Genomic DNA, 20,628 nt, shown 5'->3' with positions numbered 1-20,628 from the left:
CTCCTCCAGGGTAAGCCCGGCCCATGGCGCAATGAGTCCACACCAACCAGCATTACAGTTAGATCAGGTCATGGACCCCGCTGACAAATCGGGACTCAGAAATCCCAAGTCGAACGTACAAGTACTGTACGAGGAGGTGTGCTCTCAACGTGACCAGATGATGCAGGCTATCAATATGGTGGCAACCCAGCTGCAGGGTCTGTCCGCCGCAATGTCCTCTCTGTCTTCCACCTCTATTACAGTCCTTCCCAGGACTGTCAGCCTCCCAAGGGAAATGCCTAGAGCTCTAGTTTCTAGTGGAACTGCTAAGCTCCAGCTTCCACTTCTGTCCGGCTACAATGGAGACCCCAAGGTGTTCTGCAGCTTCATTAATCAGTGTCAGATTCACTTCACACTCCACACTCATCTTTTCCCTTTGGAGAAGACCAAGATAGCTTTTAAGGTCTCTTTGCTGTCTGGACAAGCCATGGCCTGGGCAAATCCCATTTGGAGTGACGTGGTCTGGAGACCCACGATGCTGGGAAGTTCCTGGAGATGTTCTGAGTGGTATTCGAGGTTCCAGGCTGCACCTTCTCAGCTGCTTTGTCCCTTTTGTCTCTAAAGCAGAGCACAGACACTGTGGCCCAGTATGCCTTACGCTTCCATACCTTGTTGGTGGAGTTTGCTTGGAATGAAGAAGCTCTCTTGGCAACCTTCCGGCAGGGTCTGTCAAGTCATATAAAGGATGATAGCAGAGATTTACCATCTTCGCTTGGTGACCTCATACACCTGGCCACTAGGATAGATTTATGTTTCCATGAGCAAGCTCTGGAACAAGCTTTAGTGTCTTTTCGCACCAGAAGACCACCCAGACTGGCTCCAAACTTCCATTTCCCCTTGCTACCGCAAGTCACACCACCAGCCACTGAGCCGATGCAGGTTGGGTGGGCCAAACTTTCTGTGCAGGAATTACAGTGGATATACAAAAAGAATGTATGCATGTACTGTGGAGGCAAGGGACATTTTGTTCATCTGTGCTTTTTGAGACAGGGAAACTCAAGCACCTAGGATTTCCTGCAGAGATGACTCTAGGTGAGAGTAATTGCTCTCCAAAGCTACTGACTGAAGTTACCACTGACCTCTGCGGATGTCCATCTGGATTCCGGCACTGCGGGCAACTTCATTCAATCAGGATCTGGTCCATCGACTTCAGCTCCCTACACAACAGCTGGATTATCCCCTGACTTTGGCCTTTATTGAAGGACAACTGCTTGCAGAGTCTATTCGATTCATCACGCTGCCAGTCACGCTGCTATTGGAGTCCTGCATTCTGAAAAAAAATCCTTCTACATGCTACCCAGAGCCATGAAATCTATTTTCCTGGGTCTTCCATGGTTGCATCTACATGCGCTGATTGCTGACTGGATGCTTTACTGGGGACTGTATTGTGCTTCCAACCACCTTGCCAAGGTCACGCCCAAGACTCATCCTTCTGTGCCTTTGAACCTTTCTTCTCTGTCTGTCCATTATTGTGTCTTCTCTGAAAAGAAGGCAGAGGGTCTGCCACCCTGCAGACGTTATGACTGTTCCATTGACCTCCTACCTGGTATTTCACCACACCAGTGTCAGGTGTATCCGCTATTTCTGCCTGAGACTTGGGCCATGTCTGAATACATTCAAGAAACCTTGGCCAAAGGGTTCATCCGTAAATACTCTTCTCCAGCCTGTGCCAGCTTCTGCTTCATGTCTAAGAAGGATCACTACCTACGTCCCTGTATTGACTATCGAGGGCTTAACCAAATCACAATTAAAAACAAGTATCACCTGCCTTTGATTTCCGAACTGTTTGATACAATCCGAGCAAAGATCTTTGCCAAATTGGATCTGCGAGGGGCTTAAAACCTGATTCATATCCACAACGGTGATGAATGTAAAACAGCTTTTAATACCTGTGATCGTCACTACGATTATCTCATTATGCAATTTGGTCTGTGCAACGCGCGCCGTGTTTCAGGAATTCGTTAACTACTTCTTCCGTGATCTTCTTTACATTTCCGTGGTTGTCTATTTGGCCGACATCCTGATTTTCTCTCCTGATCTATATACCCATAGGAGGCATGTTTGTCATATCCAGATGTGACTTCAAGAAACCCTCCTTGCCTTTCCATGACTATATTGTTTCCAGTCTGGGCCTCAAATTGGATCCTGAAAAGGTTTCTGCTGTTCGCTCCTTGCCTCGTCCCCAAGGCTTGCAGGTCATCCTGCGGTTCATGGGTTTCACCAATTTCTACAAATAATTTATTCCACATTTCTTGTCCCTCATGGCACCCATTTCTGCCTTAACCAAGAAGGGGGCTAATGCCAGAGTCGGTCAGAGTCAGCTGTGTCAGCCTTCCAACATTTGAAACAGGCCTTCGCGAGAGCCCCAGTTCTGCACCACAACAATCACAACAAGCCGTTTCTCTTGGACATAGATGCCTCTTCTATCGATGCTGGGGCAATGCTAAAGCAAAGAACTTCTTTGGGGAAGTCTGTCTCTTGCGTTTTTTTCGCCAAACTGTATTCGCCAGCCAAGCAAAACTATACCATTGGGGTTTGTGAGCTTATTGCCATTAAGTAGGAATGACGACATCTACTGGAAGACACCATCTCTCCGGTAATAATATACAATGACCAATCTAACTTTCCTGTTGACCACCCAGCTGTTGAATCCTCATCAAGCCAGGTGGGCGAACTTCTTTGCTTGCTTTAACTTTTAATTACACTTTTGTGCTTCGGAGAAGAATGTCAAAGCAGATACCCTGTCTCGATCTTTTGATGTGACCAATTCCATGGAGGAGTCTCAGCACATCATTGACCCAGCCAATCCTGTCCTTTCAAGAGACATTTCTCTGGGCAAAACCTTTGGGCATATGCAAGGCCCCTGAGCTGATTCTAGTGGCTCTCGTTGGTAAAGGATGTTTGGGACTTCATAACTGCCTGTTTCCAATGCACCAGAGACAAGTCTTCCAGGGACAAGCCTGCTGGTCTCCTCTAGCCTTTGCCGGTTCCCTACAATCTCTGGCAACATATTGCTATGGACTTCATCATGGACCTGCCTTTCTCCAAGACTTAAAAGACCATCTGGTTTGTGGTAGATCAGTTCTCCAAGATGGCTTACTTTATTCACCTGCCCGGTCTTTCCTCCAAAACCTAAGCTTTCCACGCAGTTCTTCCAGCATGTTTTTCATCTCCACAGTCTTCCTTTCCACATAGTTTCTGACTGTGCAGTCCAGTTCACTTCTAAATTCTAGAGATCACTTTACAAGGTGCTGAATATACAGCTGGATTTTTCCTCCACGTACCATTCGCAGACCAGTGGGCAACTGCAATGGGTAAATCAGATTCTCGAAAACTACCTTCGCAACTTTATTTTTGCCAATTAGGATGACTGTGTACAACTACTTCCCTGGGCAGAGTTTTCCTACAACAACCACACTGGGGATTCTTCAGGATCATCTCCATTCTTTGTTGTTTATTCCCCCCATCCTCAAGTGCCCTCATCTGTGTCTGCTTCCTCCGGGGTACCAGCAGCTGACTCCTCTTATACCGACTTCCTTCAGATCTAGCGGCAAAGTTAGTCCTCCCTTCTTAAGGCCATGTCTCGGATGAAGATTCATGCAGACAAGAAGAGAGATTCATCGCCTCAATATCACCCTGGGGATAAAGTCTGGTTGTCTTCATGAAATATTCACCTGAAGGTACATTCATACAAGTTTGCCCCTTGGTACCTTAGGCCATTTAAGATTATCAGGCAAGTCAAACTGGTGACCTATAATTTTCAGCTGCCGCCTAATCTTCGGATCCTGAATTCCTTTCACCCCTCTCTCTTGAAGCTGTTAGTCCTAAATCATTTCTCCAAGACCCATACTCCTGCCCCTACGTCCGTTCCTGAGGGACCTTCAGATGTGTTCAAGGTTAAGGACATCTTGGACTCTAAGAAGGTCACGGGGAAGACCTGTTTGGTTGATTGGAGTGGTTTTGGTCCTGAGGAAAGGTCTTGAAAGCCCGCTGGGAACATCTGCATCCATGCCATTCTCGAAAGGTTCCTCTAACTGTCTGGAAAAAAAGGAGGGAGCGTAAGAGGTGGGGAGCGTACTGTCATGCCGGTGACTCGCACTGGTGGTAGGCGCCGCCCAACTCATTGCTGTCACCGCTCTGCTTTCCTCAGTCTCTGGCAGTCTCGCTGAGCTGCCTCTTGCAGCATTTCCAACACTGCTACATCCTCCTGTAGCTGGTGAGTCTCCACTTGGCTATATGTAGGCGCAGTCAGATTCTTAAGGAACTTAAACTCACTGGGTCCTGCAGAGACTAGTTTCCCTGGCCTATTCCCAAGCAGTAGAGGGTTTATTAGGCAACTCCTCCCACCACTCCTCACGTGATCTAAAGCTCTAGTTCAGTTCCTGTCTAGTTTCCTGTAAGGGGCTCTCTTGTATTGTCTCTCCTACTTTCTGACCTGGCTAGCCTACTCATTTATTCTGAATTCTCCGCTCCTGACCTCAGCTACGTATATTGAACCTGTGCTGCACACCCTGACCTTGGTCTGTCTTACCACACCTTTGCCTTCTTCCACCTGTACCTCGTACCCATGTCTCTGACCCTCCAGTCAGCTGCTGCAGACCCAGGGACTGCCCAGGAGCGGTACCTGGTGACTACCTGCCGCCAAGCCTATCTTCATCATCAGTGGCTGTAGTGAATACCAGGTAGTCACTTAGTTACACCCCCCAGGTAAGCGGATCTCTCTGGAATAAAACATCAGATCACAGATTTCTACATATTATTTTATTCACCTTTCTATGATCTGCATGCCCATATAAACAGCTTAGGAAGGTTGATTTGACTGACAGATTTGCTTTAAATCATGCGCACTTTTCTCACTTTTGAAAAGTGGCAAAATATGTGAAAATTTAAAATAAGCAAATACGGTGTGCCTACACTGTGTTCCAAATTATTATGCAAATAATATTTTCTCAGATTTTCCCAAATTAGCTATATGAATTGCAGTCATTGTAATTTTCCAGTCAAATAACTATTAGAGTACAATTGAAAGGTTTTTGTACAAACTGCCTATGATAACAGTATATTTTTAAAAAAATAAAAAACTCAAACTGCACTCAAAATGCATGTTCCAAATTATTATGCACAGCAGAGTTTTCAACCTTTTCATTTTAATAAGGAACAAAAAAATTGTCATTTTTTAAATTATAAGTATTAGCAGCTTATTACAAACTGAAATCAAACAGTTTTCAACTCAAAACTTTATTCTAGGTGATGTTACATTTGCACATAGGACCGCTTGTTCGAAAGGAGCTTCTGAACTCTCTCGTCCATTGAATTTGTCAGGTTTTGGATGGTTTCTGCTTCAATTGTTTTGCATAAGGACAGAATACCCTCCCAGAGCTGTTGCTTAGATGTGAACTGCCTCCCGCCATCATAGACACTCCTTTTGATGATGCTCCAGAGGTTCTCAATGGGGTTTAGGTCAGGGGAGCATGGGTGCCACACCATAAGTTTGTCCCCTTTTATGCCCATAGCAGCCAGAGATGCAGATGTGTTATGTGCAGCATGAGACGGGGCATTATCATGCATGAAATAATCTCGATGGTCCAGATGGATGGAGTGGAGGATGGCTGGTTGATGGACACCCCATGCAAACACGGCTACGGCGCTAACAAGGAGGAGGTGGAGTAATGTTTTGGGCTGGAATCATGGGGAGAGAGATTGTCGGCCCTTTTAGGATCCCTGAAGGGGTAAAGATGAACTCCATAATGTATGTTGAGTTTCTCAAACGGCACTTCCTTCCATGGTTCAAGAAGAAGCACTGTGCATTCCGCAGCAAGATCATTTTCATGCATGATATTGCCCCGCCTCAAAACTCTGCTGTGCATAATAATTTGTAACATGCATTTTGAGTGCAGTTTGAGTTTTTTATTTTTTAAAAAATATACTGCTATCATAGGCAGTTTGTACAAAAACCTTTCAATTGTACTCTAATAGTTATTTGACTGTAAAATTACAATGACTGCAATTCATATAGGTAATTTGGGAAAATCTGAGAAAATATTATTTGCATAATAATTTGGAACACAGTGTATAAAAAGTAACGTGGATGCAATAGCGCAGAGAATGAGGACACAGTGGTACTTCAACAACTATTTATTTGACTAACACAAGTGTATATATATATACAGTTAGGTCCATATATATTTGGACAGAGACAACATTTTTCTAATTTTGGTTCTAGACATTACCACAATGAATTTTAAACAAAACAAATCAGATGCAGTTGAAGTTCAGACTTTCAGCTTTCATTTGAGGGTATCCACATTAAAATTGGATGAAGGGTTTAGGAGTTTCAGCTCCTTAACATGTGCCACCCTGTTTTTAAAGGGACCAAAAGTAATTGGACAATTGACTCCAAGGCTATTTCATGGACAGGTGTGGGCAATCCCTTCGTTATTTCAATCTCAATTAAGCAGATAAAAGGCCTGGAGTTGATTTGAGGTGTGGTGCTTGCATTTGGAAGATTTTGGTGTGAAGTAAACATTAGAGATGAGCGTTGTTCTACTCGAACTGTTCGCCAATCTCAAATTCGAGCTGTTTTGGGCGGTGTTCGAGCCGTTCGGCGAACACGAACAATTTGATAAAAATTCGGCTGTTCGAGGTTATGTTCGATAACTGTTCGTGCACCAAAATCATAACTGGATTTTTTCTCAGTAATGATGAAAATTAATGTTAATACGCAGTTTGAGTGTACAGCGGGGTGGGGGGAGGGGCAGGGGATGGATCTCTGCAGGAACAATGAAGATCTCCATTTTTTTTTCTCTTTCCCGCATTTGCAGTGGGGAGGTGCAATCTGTCAGCCTATCAGCAGCGCACACACGGAGCGAAGTGCTTTTTTTCACACAAGCAAGGGCATGTGTCATTGGCAGTGTATGTCACATGTCCTTGCCCTATAAGACCAAGCCATTTTCCCCGTCGCCACCATTTTCTCACTGCTGCAGCTGCGTGTTAGACGGCACCGCTGTTGCTGTGTGCGCTATACCTTGTTAATTTCAAGCCAATTTTCGCACAAATATACAGATAGCTTGGGAGTAGGGAATAGTTGTGATTGCAGTCCTTTTAAGGACTAGGTTACAGCATTTCCTACGACTTTTATCAGGGAGGTCTGTGCTCTTAAATAGATAGGTTGTGGGAGTAAACACTAATTGTAATTGGAGTCCTTTTCAGGACTAGGTTACATCAGTTCCTATCAGTTTTTGCCAGGCAGGTCTGTGCCAGTGCTGTGCAAGTTTTTTTCACAGCATTTGGCTGAATCTAGCAAAGCTAATCCTTTTTGGCCTATTGCAGAGTGTGTTAGTCAGTGGAGTAGCCTATCTGTGCTGCAAGATATACCACCTGTGTATAGAATACCAATTTTTTTACTGCACCTAGTGAAGTAAAATCTTTTGGGCATAGCATCATTCTATTAGTCCATCTATACTGACCTCCATCAGGTTGCAAATTAAAACTAATTTTTATCTGCATCTACAGTACCTCTGAAAAAATATTTGGGCTTCTAGCTGTGTGTGGGACTTGTTGTATTAGTCCATCTATACTGACCTCCATCAGGTTGCAAACTGAATATATTTTTTTCTGCATCTACCTCTGAAAAAATATTTGGGCTTCTAGCTGTGTGTGGGTCTTGTTCTATTAATTCATCTATACTGACCTCCATCAGGTTGCAAATTAAAAATAATTTGTATCTGCATCTACAGTACCTCTGAAAAAATATTTGGGCTTCTAGCTGTGTGTGGGACTTGTTGTATTAGTCCATTTATACTGACCTCCATCAGGTTGCAAATTAAAAATAATTTTTATCTGCATCTACAGTACCTCTGAAAAAATATTTGGGCTTCTAGCTGTGTGTGGGACTTGTTGTATTAGTCCATCTATACTGACCTCCATCAGGTTGCAAACTGAATATATTTTTTTCTGCATCTACCTCTGAAAAAATATTTGGGCTTCTAGCTGTGTGTGGGACTTGTTGTATTAGTCCATCTATACTGACCTCCATCAGGTTGCAAACTGAATATAATTTTTTTCTGCATCTAGCTCTGAAAAAATATTTGGCCTTCTAGCAGTGTGTCGGACTTTCTCTATTAGTCCATCTATACTGACCTCCATCAGGTTGCAAATTAAAAATAATTTGTATCTGCATCTACAGTACCTCTGAAAAAATATTTGGGCTTCTAGCTGTGTGTGGGACTTGTTGTATTAGTCCATTTATACTGACCTCCATCAGGTTGCAAATTAAAAATAATTTTTATCTGCATCTACAGTACCTCTGAAAAAATATTTGGGCTTCTAGCTGTGTGTGGGACTTGTTGTATTAGTCCATATATACTGACCTCCATCAGGTTGCAAACTGAATATATTTTTTTCTGCATCTACCTCTGAAAAAATATTTGGGCTTCTAGCTGTGTGTGGGACTTGTTGTATTAGTCCATCTATACTGACCTCCATCAGGTTGCAAATTAAAAATAATTTGTATCTGCATCTACAGTACCTCTGAAAAAATATTTGGGCTTCTAGCTGTGTGTGGGACTTGTTGTATTAGTCCATCTATACTGACCTCCATCAGGTTGCAAACTGAATATATTTTTTTCTGCATCTACCTCTGAAAAAATATTTGGGCTTCTAGCTGTGTGTGGGTCTTGTTCTATTAATCCATCTATACTGACCTCCATCAGGTTGCAAACTGAATATAATTTTTTTCTGCATCTAGCTCTGAAAAAATATATGGCCTTCTAGCAGTGTGTCGGACTTTCTCTATTAGTCCATCTATACTGACCTCCATCAGGTTGCAAATTAAAAATAATTTGTATCTGCATCTACAGTACCTCTGAAAAAATATTTGGGCTTCTAGCTGTGTGTGGGACTTGTTGTATTAGTCCATCTATACTGACCTCCATCAGGTTGCAAATTAAAAATAATTTTTATCTGCATCTACAGTACCTCTGAAAAAATATTTGGGCTTCTAGCTGTGTGTGGGACTTGTTGTATTAGTCCATCTATACTGACCTCCATCAGGTTGCAAACTGAATATATTTTTTTCTGCATCTACCTCTGAAAAAATATTTGGGCTTCTAGCTGTGTGTGGGACTTGTTGTATTAGTCCATCTATACTGACCTCCATCAGGTTGCAAATTAAAAATAATTTGTATCTGCATCTACAGTACCTCTGAAAAAATATTTGGGCTTCTAGCTGTGTGTGGGACTTGTTGTATTAGTCCATCTATACTGACCTCCATCAGGTTGCAAACTGAATATATTTTTTTCTGCATCTACCTCTGAAAAAATATTTGGGCTTCTAGCTGTGTGTGGGTCTTGTTCTATTAATCCATCTATACTGACCTCCATCAGGTTGCAAACTGAATATAATTTTTTTCTGCATCTAGCTCTGAAAAAATATTTGGCCTTCTAGCAGTGTGTCGGACTTTCTCTATTAGTCCATCTATACTGACCTCCATCAGGTTGCAAATTAAAAATTATTTGTATCTGCATCTACAGTACCTCTGAAAATATATTTGGGCTTCTAGCTGTGTGTGGGACTTGTATTAGTCCATCTATACTGACCTCCATCAGGTTGCAAATTAAAAATAATTTTTATCTGCATCTACAGTACCTCTGAAAAAATATTTGGGCTTCTAGCTGTGTGTGGGACTTGTTGTATTAGTCCATCTATACTGACCTCCATCAGGTTGCAAACTGAATATATTTTTTTCTGCATCTACCTCTGAAAAAATATTTGGGCTTCTAGCTGTGTGTGGGACTTGTTGTATTAGTCCATCTATACTGACCTCCATCAGGTTGCAAATTAAAAATAATTTGTATCTGCATCTACAGTACCTCTGAAAAAATATTTGGGCTTCTAGCTGTGTGTGGGACTTGTTGTATTAGTCCATCTATACTGACCTCCATCAGGTTGCAAACTGAATATATTTTTTTCTGCATCTACCTCTGAAAAAATATTGGGCTTCTAGCTGTGTGTGGGTCTTGTTCTATTAATCCATCTATACTGACCTCCATCAGGTTGCAAACTGAATATAATTTTTTTCTGCATCTAGCTCTGAAAAAATATTTGGCCTTCTAGCAGTGTGTCGGACTTTCTCTATTAGTCCATCTATACTGACCTCCATCAGGTTGCAAATTAAAAATAATTTTTATCTGCATCTACAGTACCTCTGAAAAAATATTTGGGCTTCTAGCTGTGTGTGGGACTTGTTGTATTAGTCCATCTATACTGACCTCCATCAGGTTGCAAATTAAAAATAATTTTTATCTGCATCTACAGTACCTCTGAAAAAATATTTGGGCTTCTAGCTGTGTGTGGGACTTGTTGTATTAGTCCATCTATACTGACCTCCATCAGGTTGCAAACTGAATATATTTTTTTCTGCATCTACCTCTGAAAAAATATTGGGCTTCTAGCTGTGTGTGGGACTTGTTGTATTAGTCCATCTATACTGACCTCCATCAGGTTGCAAACTGAATATATTTTTTTCTGCATCTACCTCTGAAAAAATATTGGGCTTCTAGCTGTGTGTGGGTCTTGTTCTATTAATCCATCTATACAGACCTCCATCAGGTTGCAAACTGAATATAATTTTTTTCTGCATCTACCTCTGAAAAAATATTTGGCCTTGTAGCAGTGTGTCGCACTTTCTCTATTAGTCCATCTATACTGACCTCCATCAGGTTGCAAACTGAATATATTTTTTTCTGCATCTAACCCAGCCAATAGTTTTGGCCTAATACCACAGTTTGGCCACTCAGCTCTGCTTGGTTACCATCCATTGTTTTTTAGTGCAAACAACTCCAGAGTTGTGAATTAGTTAACCACCAAAATGAGTGGAAAAAGGCCTGCTGCTAGTGGAAAGGGGAATAGGCGTGTTGGGAAGGGGAAAAAAGGTTGTGTCTGTGGGGTAGGTGTTAAAGCAACAGTAACATCTGTAGAAGAAAGACCATCTTCCAGCCAAACTAAAATGTCTACTTCTTTTAGCGGACAATGTGATAAGATTCCTTTCTTACGGCCACGCCAATCGCTACAAATTCCAGATGAGGCACAAAAACAGCAGGTGCTTCAACGGATATCAAGTGCTCCTTTAAGTGGGCTCTCCTCCACATCAACTTCAACATCACAAATACTCCAGTCCTCAAAGGTGTCACCCAAATCGCACTTGCTTCCTCACAGCTCCCAAATCTCCAGCTGCCCGTCTGAGTATGAGGTAGAACAGATGGTTGAGTCTGCAGAGCTGTTTACTCATACTATAGCCTGGGAATCAGAGGTCGACTCCAGCGCTTCTGTGAATCCAGACGAGGAAATGATCTGCACTGATGCCCAGAATCTTTATGAGTCGGATCCAGGACCAGACGCAGAAGGTTCTGACCATAATGTAGACCCTCATTCCCAAACTGTAACTCCTGTTGGTGGAGACAATGAGGAAGACGATGATAAGACTCAAATACCTGATTGGAGCGACAACTTTAGTTTTTTGTCAGGGCAGGAACAGGTTGGCTCTGAGGACGACGGGTGTGATAACACACAGGGTGATGATGATGAGGTTGGAGATCCCACTTACTGTCAACCCACAGTCAGCCAAGAGATGAGGTCAGCAGAGGAGGTGGAGGAAGATGCTAGTGACGACGAGGTCAGGTTGCGCCTTCCTGGACAGAGACGTAGTACTGGAAGCACGTCAACAACTGCATCCTCAAACACAACTCTGCCTCTCACCACAAGTCGTGGTGGCTCTTCAGGTCGCATGGGTGCTAAGCCTTGCATAGCCTGGGCATTTTTTCAGATCGATAAAGATGACCCAACTCGTGTTATCTGTAACATTTGTCAGCAAAAGCTAAGTAGAGGCCAAAAAATACATAGTTTGAGTACTTCATGCATGAACCGGCACATGGACATGAAGCATAAGTTGCAGTGGGAAGCTCAGTGTGCTACAATGCGGCCTAGCCGGCCGGGCCAACCACCGTCTGCCATATCTTGTGCATCCGCGGCCTCTTCATCCTCTGTGACTGGGGGGACAGCAGTCACACCTGTTTTGGGGCGCAGACCTGCCACCTCTTTACCCGCAACAGCCAGCGTGATTGGCAGGTCATCATTTTCTTTGGAGGTGGTAACAGCAGCTGGTGTTGAGCGCTGTCCGACATCGATAGCACCACCTTTGGATCAAGGCAACCTAACATGTCCGCCTGCATCTTCCTCACAGACCGGCAGTTTGCCGGGGACACCCTTATCAACCCCGTCTAAGCACAATAGCCAGCCCTCGGTCCCTCAGATGTGGACAAGTAAAAGACCATTTCCTCCTAGCCATGAGAAAGCTAAGAGGTTGAATTTCACCATCTGCAAGCTCTTGGCTACAGAAATGCTGCCTTTCCGCCTGGTGGACACAGAGGATTTTCGAGACCTTATGTCCGTCGCAGTGCCCCAGTACCAGATGCCCAGTCGGCACTACTTCTCAAAGAAAGGTGTGCCTGCGCTCCACCAGCATGTCGCACACAACATCACCGCTTCTTTGAGAAACTCTGTGTGTGACAGGGTGCATTTCACCACAGACACTTGGACGAGTAGGCATGGACAGGGGCATTACATGTCGCTGACTGGGCACTGGGTAACTATGGTGACAGCAGGACAAGGGGCTGCTGTCCAAGTCTTGCTGTCCCCACGAGTTGTGCGTCAATCCTCTTTATGTCAAAGTTCCTCCACTGCTTCTGCCTCCTCAACCTCCTCTCGGTCTTCCACCTGCACCCAAAGCCTGTCTGGTCATGCCACAAGCTTTCTAACTGCGCAGAAGGGATCCTGCACACCTCCTTACTATGCTGGCAGTAGGGCTCAACGTCATCAGGCGGTTTTTACATTGAAATGTCTGGGAAATGTGAGTCACACAGCTGAGGAGTTGTGGTCAGCTCTGGAGAACCAATTTCATGAATGGTTGTCTCCACTGGACCTGAAACCAGGGAAGGCCGTGTGCGACAATGCTGCAAACCTGGGTGCGGCCCTTCACCGGGGCAATGTCACACACGTGCCTTGTATGGCTCACGTGTTGAACCTGGTTGTCCAGCAATTTTTAGCCCACTATCCCAGACTAGATGGCCTTCTGCAGAGGGCACGGTCGCTGTGTGCTCACTTCCGCCGTTCGCATCCCGCAGCTCAGCGACTTACATCTCTACAGAAGTCATTGGGCCTGCCACTTCACCGGCTAAAATGCGATGTGCCTACCCGGTGGAATTCAACTCTGCACATGTTGCAGCGACTGTGGCAGCACCGACAAGCCCTGGTGCAATACGTTCTGACGTATAGCCTCGGCCAACGAGATTTAGAGGTGGGGCAAATCACGCTGGAGGAGTGGTCCCAGATCAGGGACCTATGCACCCTTCTGCACAGTTTTGAAATGGCGACGAAGATGTTTAGTGCTGACGATGCCATTATCAGCATGACTATTCCGGTGATTTACATGCTGGAGCACATGTTAAACAGAATTCGGAGTCAGGTGGTGGCACAAGAGGAGGTGGAGGAAGTAGAGGAGGAGGAGTTGTATGCGGAAGGGCTAACATCTGCAAGGTCCAGACGGTCGGCAGCACCAAGGCGGCAGGCATGTGAGGGTGGGGGAGATGGTTTTACCAGGGCGCATGGTAGCAGCCAAACTAGTGAGGAAGGTGCAGGAGCCCAGGAAGAAGTGGAGGACGAACTGATGGAAGACTCATCAGATGAGGGAGACCTTGATCACATTTCTGTTGTGCGAGGTTGGGGGGAGAGGACAGAGGAAGGAAGCATGATTGTTACCTCGCCACCAACACAACAGGGACTTGGTGCTCCTGGATGCGCAACACACATGAGTGCCTTCTTGCTGCACTACCTGCAACATGACCCTCGAATTGTGAGAATTAGAAATAATCCTGACTACTGGGTTGCCACACTGTTAGATCCCCGGTACAAAAGTAAATTTGCAGAAATTATTCCTGCCATAGAAAGGGATGCACGCATGCAGGAGTATCAGCAGAGACTGTTGCAGAATCTTACATGTGCTTTTCCACAAAATACCAGTGGTGCACGTAGTGAATCTCACAGTTCCAACTTGCCAACCGTGGGACCGTCAAGTGTTCAGCACTCAAACCGTAACAGAACCACAGTATCTGGTGGTAACATCAATTTTGCGGAATCATTTCACCACTTTTTTAGCCCATCCTTTGCAAGGCCACAGGAGACAAGAAGTCTGACACATAGTCAACGCCTAGAGACGATGGTACAGGAGTATCTCCAAGTAAACATTGAAGCCACGACTGTGTCACTGGACCCTTGCTCTTTTTGGGCTTCCAATCTGGATAAATGGCCGGAGCTAGCCACTTACGCCTTGGAGATCTTGTCATGCCCCGCAGCCAGCGTTCTGTCTGAACGTGTGTTCAGCGCTGCTGGTGGTGTGCTGACAGATAAGCGCACGCGGCTCTCCACTGATAATGTAGACAGACTCACGTTCATAAAGATGAACAAATCATGGATCCGAAACGACTTTTCTACCCCTGTGTCATCCTGGGGAGAGTAAAAGCTTGATGATTGTTTAAAATCACCCTACCAACCGTTTTAAGCTTTCAAATTACTAATCATGTTTATCTGTATCTTGACTGGAAAATAATTTGGGCTTTGTAGCAGTGTGCAGCACTGATCCTATTAGGCCATCTATAATAAGCTCCACCAGATTTAAAATTAAAAATTATTTTTAGCTGCATCTAGCCCGGAAAATAATTTTGGGGCTCCGAGATGCGCAAGACACATAAGTGCCTTCTTGCTGCACTACCTGCAGCATGACCCTCATATTGTCAGAATTCGAAGTAATCATGACTACTGGGTTGCCACACTCTTAGATCCCCCAAACTTTTCGATCAACCTTTTCATTTTAATAAAGACCAAAAAAATGGTCATTTTTGAAATTATAAGCATTAGCAGGTTGTTAGAAACTGAAATCAAACAGTTTTCAACTTAAAACTTTATTCTAGGTGATGTTACATTTTCACATAGGACCCCTTGTTCGAAAGGAGCTTCTGAACTCTCTCGTCCAGTGAATTTGTCAGGCTTTGGATGGTTTCTGCTTCAATTGTTTTGCATGAGGACAGAATACCCTCCCAGAGCTGTTGCTTAGATGTGAACTGCCTCCCGCCATCATAGACACTCCTTTTAATGATGCTCCAAAGGTTCTGAATGGGGTAGAGGTCAGGGGAGCATGGGGGTCACACCATAAGTTTGTCCCCTTTTATGCCCATATCAGCCAGAGATGCAGATGTTTTATGTGCAGCATGAGATGGTGCATTATCATGCAGAAAAATGATCTTGCTGTGAAATACACGGTTCTTCTTCTTGAACCATGGCAGGAAGTGCTGTTTGAGAAAATCCACATACATTATGGAGTTCATCTTTAGCGCCTTCAGGGATCCTAAAGGGGCCGACAATCTCTCTCCCCATGATTCCAGCCCAAAACATTACTCCACCTTCTCCTTGTTGGCGCTGTAGCCGTGTTTGCGTGGGGTGTCCATCAACCAGCCATCCTCCACTCCATCCATCTGGACCATCGAGCGCTGCACGGCACTCATCCGTGAACAAAACAGTTTTGAAATCAGTCTTCATGTAATGTTTGGCCCACTGGAGCCGTTTCTGCTTGTGTGAAGTGGATAGAGGAGGTCGACAGGATGGCGTATGCACAGCTGCAAACCTCTGAAGGACCCTGCATCTTGTTGTTCGGGGGACGTTAGAGGCACAAGCAGCTTCAAAAACTTGTCTGCTGCTATGACAAGGCTTTTTTGCCGCTGCTCTTTCAACCTGACATAATTGCCTGTAGGAAAGAGTCCTCAATTTGCCCTTATCAGCACGCACACGTGTGTACTGTGAATCAGCAACATACTTCTTGATTGCCAAGACACTTCATCCTGATCATCGCACAATGTTGATTGTAGTCATGCCTTGACCTAAACACTCCACAATTTGTTGCTTCTCAGCAGCCGACACATCCTTTTTCTTTCCCATTTTGGCAGAAAATGTAGGCTGCTGAATAATGTGAGAGAGCCTTCTTAAGTAGTCTTGCCTTTCATTGGACACACCTGCCAAACTAATTAGCACTGGTGTCTGCAATTGCTTACAGTGATATAAAGAGCCCTGACACACATCACCATCAATGAGTTTAACTGACAAACAAACAAATTCTTCCCTTATCACTCCTAAACACTTTTTGCATAATAATTTGGAACACAGTGTACATGTGCTTTTCCACAAAACACCAGTGGTTCACGTAGTGAATCTTACAGTTCTAACTTGCCAACCGTGGTCTGTATGGAGTTGTTCAATAAAGGGCCCAAAATTAAGATAACATAGATGGGAGAGGTCTCTATGAATAGGAATTCCTAAGTATTTGATACCCTGTGAGGGCCAGGCAAAGGGAAAGTTGGACTGGATGGAATCCTATATGGATTTGGGGAGGGAGACATCGAGGGCCTCAGACTTCGCTGCATTGATTTTAAAATTTGACCATGTAACAAAGTGATCTATTTCAGCCATAACAGCATGGATGGATATATGTGATTGAGTGATATATACTAGTACATCATCAGCAAATAGAGAGCACTTGTACTCGGTGCCTCCCACCTCAATCCACCTAATATTGGGGTTATGGCGAATTGATGAGAGCAGGTGCTCCGTCACTAGGATGTATAAGAGAGGGGACAGAGAACATCCCTGCCTTGTCCCATTGGTGATTGTGAAAGGTGATGAAAATGTTCTGACGCGCCCCCTGGGCCTTGGGACACCCGGAGCCGGACCCTTTTTGGTGGATGCTGGTGGTTGTAGTCTCCGTGGCGGCAACCCGGTTCCGTGGCTCAGGGCGGTCAAACCAGTGGCGGAACTATTTACGTGGTTTTGATGTTTAAATGTCCGACTACGCCACCCGTGGATTGCGGTCAGAGTGAACCGCCGCTCCAGGGCAGACCGCTGAGGCTGGTGTTGTGGGTGCAGCGGAGCGTAGCATAACTCCCCACGGGAGGAGTATAGCCTCAGGGCAATGTATGCGGAGGATGGGGGTGATGGTGCAGGGCAGCAGCAGTAATGACACGGAGTCAGTGATGCAGTCCAGGGCCTTTACTCACAGTTCTTATTATCCAGACCACGTCTGCAGGTAACGGCTGCCCACGTCGTACTGTGCTCACCAGGTGAGGGGCTCAGACAACTCCCAGATAACTTTGGAGCGCTTCACAGGACCCCCTTTGTGTGTCCTTTGTCTGGCCTTTCTTACCAACCCTTCTGTCCGGCTGCCTCGGGCCTCCTCTTGGTAAACTTGGCGCCAGTTTCCCTGACCCTATATGGTGCCTTCCTAGCGGGTGTAGCGAGGGGCTGCGCCACATAAAATGTCACAGCCTCCTGTTTCTAGCTGAGGGTCGTTTCCTGCCTCCACTAGTTTCGGGGACCGGTCTCCCCCTTTGGTCTGACCCCTCCACGCAGGTGGATTCTGGCGTGCGGTGGTGACTCGCCCGTCCGCACCCCTGAGATCCCTTCGTTCCTCGTTCCTGGAGCCTTCTCCGCTCCTCTTCCTTCCTTCTCCCTCTTCCAGGCCTGGGCCTCTGTTACTAGGCCCGCCTCCGGAGCAGAGCTCATGCAGAGCCCCTGCTCCCTGCCACTTCTGCTCAGACTTCTCTGCACTGAACTAAGATGGTGCCCACCTTTTATACTCCCTTCTCAATGCACCCAGGAACTGCTTCCTCCCTGCTCCTGCACTACAGGGTTCCCCTTCCTCAGTGTTCCCTCCCCCCACTCCGGCCAGGGACAGGGACTGTCGTGCCCATCTCAGGGGCATATTGGTCGCCCTGCCCCACGGCAATGTGGTGTAATGCATGCAGGTGTCGGGTCCTGATCCACACTACATCCTTACCTGAGAGTGAGATATCACACCTCTGGGTGAGGTGCAATACCTCTGTAGCAACCGAGCCCTCAGGGTGCTACAGTTCCATTTATCTTCAGCCTAGGTGACGTATTGCGATACAGGGCCGTGATTTTGGCTATAAAAGGGTCCCCTAGACCCCTACCCCAAGCTTTTTAAGAGAATCATATATGGCGTGCCAGGAGACTCTATGGAATGCTTTCTCAGCATCCAACGAGAGTATCTAATTACAAATTTTTAACTGCATCTAGCCCAGGAAATACTTTGTGCCTAGTAGCAGGGTCTGCTAGTCAGCGGATTATCCCAGCTGTTAATCAAGCTACACCACCTGTAGTTTGGACACTTCATTTTTTCAAAGGAAATGCTTCGGGACCACGGGATACTCAGTGAAGAGCATCAGGAGGCACCCCAAGGCATAGGGGCTGGGACTGGCAGTAGGATGCCTTGCGGTGGACAGCCGAGCTCGATCCTTATAAAAGCTTTTTAACTGCAGCAGCTTTAGTGGACGCTACTGGAGCTGGAATTACGCGGCTGCTGGCATGAGACTTGCCCTCCAATAGATCCTTGTAAATGGATTTAAAGTGTATTCATTCAAATTAGAGAGACAATTTAAATTAAAAAGCTTAGAGCTGCCTCCACCACAGGGGGGCTCGCTCGACCCACCAGCGGACAGGCACCAGTATTGGGAGAGGGGGGCTGGCCATCAGGGTTCACCGCGGCTCTGGCACAAACCCGGCGACACGGAGGTGGCACGGGCAGGAGCGGACTGGCCGTGTCGGCTTCTCACTTTTTGGATTTTAGAAGGGCATGACATGCCTATATCTGTGTCTCCCCCTCCTTTTACTCCTCCACCTCTTTTATTTTCGCATGACTATATGTACTTGTCACTTTTCCATGTGTTAGTTATGTCTTATGAGCAGTTTGTCAGCTTTTGGACACCTTTGAAGGTGTTTTCTATGTGTTTCTATGTGTTTTTGTTTGCCTGCCATTGGTTTTAACGGTGTTCGAAGGTGTTCGACGAACAGTTCGACGAACAGTTCGGCGAACACACGGGTGTTCGACGAACCGAACCGAACTCGAACACTACGGGGGTGGCTCAACACTAGTAAACATGCGGTCAAAGGAGCTCTCCATGCAGGTGAAACAAGCCATCCTTAAGCTGCAAAAACAGAGAAAACCCATCCGAGAAATTGCTACAATATTAGGAGTGGCAAAATCTACAGTTTGGTACATCCTGAGAAAGAAAGAAAGCACTGGTGAACTCATCAATGCAAAAAGACCTGGGCATCACGGATGGTTTTTTTTCTGTTTTTGCAGCTTAAGGATGGCTTGTTTCACCTGCATGGAGAGCTTCTTTATAATTACTAACTGCGCCACAGCTGTCACCTGGTGTCCCTTCTAATCTTCTCTCTTAGGGGACATGTCTTTCACTTTTGTGTTCCTGTTACAGTAATTCTTTTTGCTTTCACTTTCTCTATAATCTTTGACCAGCAGATGGTGGTGGTCACTTGCCGCTACTCTGTTAGACATTAAGTGTATGTGACCACGATGCAGAAATGAAGCAGAAAATTTCTGCAGTGTTTCTGCATGTTCTTGGCAGTCAAAAACGTTTGCAGCGTTTTTACATGCGGATTTGACTTGCATTTTTCAAATGCATTGGGACCTCAAATCCGCATGCAGAAACGCACAAATAATGGACATGCTGTGGATTTTTCCACAAGGAAAATTCCGCAGCATGGGCACAGAACATGCAGATTTTCATTGGGGATCATGGGGCACGGATTACCAAGCGTTTTGCAAGCGTTTACGCTGCGGAAATTCCGCATCAAAAATGCTTGAAAAACGCATAGTCGGCACATAGCCTAAGGCTGCGTGCCCACAAAGCATTTTCCAAGCGTTTATGCTGCGGAATTTACACAGCGTAAACGCTTGGGAAACGCTTGGTAATCTGTCCCCCATGGTCCCCAATGACAAGCCGCAATGTCAATGCCCATGCTGCGGATTTTTCCACAGCATTTATGCTGCGCTCAAAAATCTGCAGCATGTTCATTCATTTTGCGGACATGCAGCGTAATCGCCCCCATTGACTTGCATTGGACCGCGTGACATCCGCATCACTACATGTGCACAAGCGGATATCAAACGGTTCAATGTGCGGATGGTACCCAGATCTGGAGGAGAGGAGACTCTCATCCAGACCTGGGTACCATAGAAACTTTAAAAAAAAGAGCTGAAAATAAAAAATAAAGATTATACTTACCGGACGCGACGGAGAAAACACCGGGAGGACATCGGAAGGTGAGTATAATCTTTTTTTTTTATTTTTTACCATTCTTATTCTTTTTTTTTTTAACTAACTTGGTCACACTACTATAAATCCATGCCGGTTGCATGGATTTATATAGTGTGACCAAGTTGTCAAGCACTTTTCCAAGTGATGCTAAAATCGCTTGGAAAAGCGCTCGATAACCCGCATGCAGAAATGCATGCAAAAACGCTTGACAAACGCTTCTACCTGGCGGGAAAAACGCATGTAAAAACCGCATGCGTTTTTCCTGCCAGGGAGAAGCGGAAAAAATATGCAGCATTTCTGCATCGCGGGCACATAGCCTAACTGTGTGCGTCTTCTCCCTTGTTCATCTCCTTA

The 20,628-nt window shown here is 45.3% G+C and overlaps 1 protein-coding gene across 1 annotated transcript in view; it reads left to right on the top strand.

Annotated features, from left to right (window-relative positions):
• The window catches only part of F13A1 (coagulation factor XIII A chain), a 392,887-nt gene that overhangs the window by 133,331 nt on the left and 238,928 nt on the right, over positions 1 to 20,628 (top strand). The gene's annotated exons all lie outside the window — the stretch shown is intronic.

This window comes from Phyllobates terribilis, unplaced genomic scaffold, assembly GCF_046119375.1.
Source record: "Phyllobates terribilis strain yellow unplaced genomic scaffold, ASM4611937v1 Scaffold_4__5_contigs__length_816908805, whole genome shotgun sequence".
Lineage (NCBI taxonomy): Eukaryota > Metazoa > Chordata > Amphibia > Anura > Dendrobatidae > Phyllobates > Phyllobates terribilis.
This window is presented reverse-complemented; position numbering and strand designations above follow the sequence as displayed.